We start from the raw sequence: 6,101 nt of genomic DNA on the forward strand, positions 1-6,101 counted from the left end.
TCCTCACCTGCAAAATGAGGCCTTTGTTATATTAGGGCTCCTACTGTTTTTTAAAATAATGTTATTAAGTCCAACGTCTTTACTAAGGTCATCGCTTTTATACATTCCTATTTATGAAAGGGGTTTTTGAGTATTTACCACGTTTTATTAGAAATAGAGACAGTAAGAATGTTTGACTTTATTGATACAGGCATAATTGAATGGGTATAAATGGCATGCCATAGAAAGAGAAAATTAAGTTGAGTTACTCTGTTGGTTTCACTGATGAGGAAATGCATCATTCAAACAGCCAGGAATTAAATCCATCCAACTCACAAATGGGGAAACCAGTTGTGTCTGTGCCCATGGCCAGCCGGATTGAACACAAATCAGGAAAGTCAGTGAACTTTTCCTCAGTTCTGAGGGACTTCAGTGGCTGTGGTTCATTTTCATTTAGTTTCTGAACAGTCCAAGTTGATGCTTGCCTGGACAGAGCGTCAGTGAGTGGTGGAGTCTGAAGGCCAAGTCTGAGTCCAGTGCAAAGTGCCCAATGCATAGAAAAGATACACTACTAAGTGTGAGATGCTCAGTGAAAAATAAAATGTAGGGTTGAATCATCCTGGGGGATACTGCATACTCTATTTTTCCCTGCAGATTTCCAGTGCTCATTAGTATTTAGAGACCCTGAGAATTCCTGCAGCAAAGGCACCTGCTGAGGTATTTACAAACTAGTTGAGTTAAACCAGACTTTCAACAATTCGTTACTAAAGTCCACTCAAAATCTGCAGGAGAAAATAGAGTATGCAGTATCCCCCAGGCTGCAGTGCAGTGGCGCAGTCTCGGCTCACTGCAACCTCCACGTCCTGTGTTCAAGCAATTCTCCTGCCTCAGCCTCCTGAGTAGCTGGTAGTAAAGACGCACACCACCATGCCTGGCTAATTTTTGTATTTTTAGTAGAGATGGGGGTTTCACCATGTTGGTCAGGCTGGTCTCGAACTTCTGACCTCATGATCCTCCTGCCTTGGCCTCCCAAACTGTTGGAATTACAGGTGTGAGCCACCATGCCTGGCCTGTTGTTGCTTTTAATACTAAATCTCATCATTTTTTATGGTTTTTTTTAAATTTTTTTTTATTTTTTTTGAGATGGAGTCTGGCTCTGTCGCCCAGGCTGGAGTGCAGTGGCCCGATCTCGGCTCACTGCAAGCTCCACCTCCCGGGTTCACGCCATTCTCCTGTCTCAGCCTCCTGAGTAGCTGGGACTACAGGCGCCTGCCACCGCGCCCGGCTAATTTTTTGTATTTTTAGTAGAGACGGGGTTTCACCATGGTCTCGATCTCCTGACCTTGTGATCTGCCCGCTTCGGCCTCCCAAAGTGCTGGGATTACAGGCGTGAGCCACTGCGCCCGGCCAAATCTCATCATTTTTTAAAAGCTTGAAAACAGGCTGGGCACAGTGGCTCATGCCTATAATTCCAACACTTTGGGAGGCCGAGGCAGGAGGATTGCTTGAACCCAGGAGTTCTAGACTAGCCTGGGAAATATAGCAAGATTCCGTTTCAGCTATTTTTTTAAGTTTAAAACAGTCTCTTCAAGAGGTCATGTGGATGAATATACAGTTAAGTTTAACTCATAAATACACGTGTGATATAGTGTGTGCATGTGACGCACATTAACATGCCAAGTCATGCATTCATTCACCAGGCGCTTCCCAAGTAGTTACACTGTGTTAGGCCTTATGATCTAAAAGGTTGTCAGGGCTGGAAGCAGGATGAGAAGTGGCTATTAGATTTCACATTAATCAGATGAGGATCCCTAGCTTCAACATCTTTTGAAATGTCTTCTAGACTAAAGGATAGGTAAGAAGCATGGCACCCAGGTCTGAGGCAGTGCTCTGAAAACCATTATTTCCTGAGCACTGACCACAAAGATCTCTAAATGGACCACAACAAGGGTTTGGCTTTTTTTTTTTTAAGACAGAGTTTCGCTCTTGTTGCCCAGGCTGGGGTGCAATAGCATAATCTTGGCTCATTGCAACCTCCACCCCCTGAGTAGCTGAGATTACAGGTGTGCACCACCATACCCGGCTAATTTTTGTATTGTTAGTAGAGACAGGGTTTCACCATGTTGGTCAGGCTGATCTTGAACTCCTGACCTCAGGTAATCCACCCGCCTTGGCCTCCCCAAGTGCTGAGATTACAGGAGTGAGCCACCGCACCCATCCGGGTTTGGCTTTTAGAGAATCACAGAATGTTAGAGATGGTTAAGTTCCCCCTTCATAATTTACAGCTGAGAAGGGAAAAGCGTAGCTCAGAAGGGGTACGGGACTTGTTCAATGGCGTTGGCTGAGTTGGGTTTCATATCTGAAAACAAGAGGGGCCTTAAGAGCTTGGCCAAGGAGGCCACCGGAGAAACAGCATGGAGAATGGTAGTGGTGAGAGCAAAAGCCAGTGGAGTGAGGGTGGGGCTCCTGGCAGATGTGGTGCTGGCACAAAGCATTGACCCCCAATTCCCATGCTCCCTAAAGAAGCTTATAAACTGACAACTCAAACATTTCATCTTTTTTTTTTTTTGTCTTTGAGATAGGGTTTTGCCCTGTCACCCAGGCTGGTGTGCAGTGGCGTGATCTCAGCTCACTGTAGCCTTGACCTCCTGGGCTCAAGCCATCCTCCCACCTCAGCCTCCTGAGTAGCTGAGACCACAGGCATGTGCCACCACACCTGGTTCTTTTTTTTTTTTTGTAGAGATGGGGTCTTACTATATTGCCCAGGCTGGTCTGGAACTCCTGGCTTCTTTTCTTCCCTTCCCCTTCCCCTTCCCTTCCCTTCCCTTTCTTTTCTCCCTCCCTCCCTCTCTCTCTCTCTCTTTCTTTCTTTCGAGACAGAGTCTTGCTCTTGTCACCCAGGCTGGAGCGCAATGGTGCAATCTCTGCTCACTGCAACCTCTGCCTCCCGGCTTCAAGCGATTCTCCTGCCTCAGCCTCCTGAATAGCCGGGAATACAAGTGCCCACTACCAACCCCAACTAATTTTTGTACTTTTAGTAAAGATGGGGTTTCACCATGTTGGCCAGGCTGGTCTCAAACTCCTGACATCAGGTGATCCACCTGCCTTGCCCTCCCAAAGTGCTGGGATTACAGTTGTGAGCCATCACACCCGGCCACTCCTGGTCTTAAGTGATCCTCCTGCCTCAGCCTCCCAAAGCCCTAGGGTTCCAGGTATGAGCCTGTGGTGGAGTGGTGTGTGGTGAGCTTCTCCTAAAGCAGGGGCAGAGCAGTAGAAATGCAAGGGGACCTGCCATTTGTTATCAGGTACCTAGACTTGCTGGTCACCTTTAGGAAAGAACCCAACGCAGTTGAGGATCTGGAAACTGATTCCCTTAAAATAATTTCTACCCTGTGTCCCTTGGGACACTCTTGCATTCCCCTAAGGATGTGTGAACCCCTGTTTGAGGACCCCTGGCTTGAGGATGCTCTCATTTCCAACCTAGACAAGTGAGGCCACTGGGCCTGCAGCCTTGAGGGCAGCGGGGGATGAAAGAGGGCAGCTTGGCTAGAAGTTCCCTAAGTGAGAGAAGGGATGACAGTGGCGGGGACGGGATATTTTTTGAGAATTTGGGCTATTCAGGTAGGTTCAGACACATGTGGAAGGGAGCCAAACAGGAGGGAGAAGAAAGAAGGGAGTGGAGAGCTGTTCTGAACAGGTCAAGAGTCTTCTTTCCTTCAGCATATTTTAGTGAAAGCCAACAATTGTGCCAGGCCCTGTGCCAGGAAGTAGTGTGCTAGAGACACTTGTCCCTGTCTGGTGAGAATTAGAGAAGGCAGGGGCCTGATCCTGGCAAAGGGAGGAGTATCAGGGAAAGGGAAGCCATTCTAGAGGGAGCAAATCCTCAACACCAGATACTCTAATGTCCAAATGGGTGTGGTGCATTTTGGAAACATCCTTAGATCAGCATCACTGGGGCTCTGGGCAATGAAAACAGATGGAGTTTAACTGGGGATGGGGCAAAGGACTACTAGGTTTTCTTTCTTAGTAAGTCTTTTTTTTTTTTTTTTTTTTGAGACAGCAGGCTCACTCTGTCACACAGGCTGGAGTGCAGTGGCACAATCTCAGCTCACGGCAACGTCTGCTTAGCGATTCTTCAGGCTCAGCCTCCTGAGTAGCTGGGACTACAGGCGTGCACCACCATGCCTGGCCAGAATGCCAGAATTCTAAAGGATTTATGCAGATACTTCACCCTCAAGGAAGCAAAAACTCCCATCCTTAAGTGCAGGGTGTGTAGTGACTTCCTTCCAAACAGTACAGCATGGAGAGGAGGGAAAAGAGTAACTCTGTAGTGGAGAATCCTGACAAGCACTATCTTGGTCAGGTGATCAATACCAATGGTGATAAGTCATGTTGATAGTGTGTATCCTCGATATAACAGAGAGGTGTTGATAATGGTTCTTTATCTCCCCAAACCCGTAAATAGCCCTAGTCTAAACATGAAAAAAAAATTAGATGAATTCCAACAGACAGCATTCAACAAAATACTTGCCTAGTACTCAAAATTATCAAGGTAATCAAAACAAGGAACATCTGAAAAACTTAAACACTGCCAGTCAAGAGCAGTTCAAGGAGACATGACAACTGTTTTTCCCTGTACATAACCTGTGATAAAATTTAATTTATAAATTCGGTCCACTGTGAGGTTAACAACAATAATAATATAGGACAATTATAACAACAGACTGTAATAAAAGTTATGTAGGCTGGATGAGTTGGCTCACGCCTGTAATCCCAGCACTTTGGGAGGCCGAGGCAGGCAGATCACCCGAGGTTGGGAGTTTGAGACCAGCCTGACCAACATGGAGAAACCCCCTCTCTACTAAAAATACAAAATTAGCTGGGCAGGGTGGTGCATGCCTGTAATCCCAGCTACTCTGGAGGCTGAGGTAGGAGAATCACTTGAACCCGGGAGGCGGAGGTTGTGGTGAGCAGAGATTGTGCCATTGCACTCCAGCCTGGGCAACAAGAGTGAAATTCCGTCCCAAAAAATAAAAAATAAAAATAAAAATAAAAGTTATGAGGCCAGGTGTGGTAGCTCACACCTGTAATCCCAACACTTTGGGAGGCTCAGGCGGCCAGATCATCTGAGGTCATGAGTTGGAGACCAGCCTGGCCAACATGGTGAGACTCCATCTCTACTAAAAGGACTAAAATTAGCCAGGCATGGTGGTGGGTGCCTATAGTCCCAGCTACTCGGGAGGCTGAGGCAGGAGAATTGCTTGAACCCAGGAGTTGGAGGTTGCAGTGAGCTGAGAACATGCCATAGCACTCTAGCCTGGGCAACAGAGCAAGACTCCATCTCAAAAATAAATAAATAAATGGATAGATAAATAAATAAATAAAAGTTATGTGAATGTGGTCTCTCTCTCTCAAAATACATTATTGTATTATCCACACCTGTTTTCAGACTGCCATTGACTGCAGGCAACTGAAAGCCTGGAAAGCAAAACTACAGATAAGGGGAACTGCTATACTTCAAATGGACACAGGCATCAATGAAAGAGCTTCCAGGAGGGTGCAGTGGCTGATGCCCGTAATCCCAACACCTTGGGAGGCCGAGGCGGGAGGATCATGAGGTCGGGAGATGGAGACCATCCTGGCCAACATGGTGAAACCTGTCTCTACTAAAAATACAAAAATTAGCTGGGCGTGGTGGCGGGCACCTGTAGTCCCAGCTACTCAGGAGGCTCAGGCAGGAGAATCGCTTGAACCAGGGAGGCGGAGCTTGCAGTGAGCCGAGATTGTGCCACTGCACTCCAGCCTGGTGACAGAGCCAGACTCTGTCTCAAAAAAAAAAGAAAAGAAAAGAAAAAAGAAAGAGCCTCCAGTGGCCAAAACAGGAACAATCTGAGCAATAACAGAAAGTAGTATTGGTGGGTTCTGGAAGTTAAAAATAAAAAAATTAAAATAGACCTGGGGCAGTGGCTCATGCCTGTAATCGCAGCGCTTTGGGAGGCCAAGGCGGGTGGATCACCTGAGGTCAGGAATTCGAGACCAGCCTGGTTGGGTAAAACCCTATCTCTAGGCCGGGCACGGTGGCTCAAGCCTGTAATCCCAGCACTTTGGGAGGCCGAGACGGG

Source organism: Piliocolobus tephrosceles, chromosome 6, assembly GCF_002776525.5.
Source record: "Piliocolobus tephrosceles isolate RC106 chromosome 6, ASM277652v3, whole genome shotgun sequence".
NCBI lineage: Eukaryota > Metazoa > Chordata > Mammalia > Primates > Cercopithecidae > Piliocolobus > Piliocolobus tephrosceles.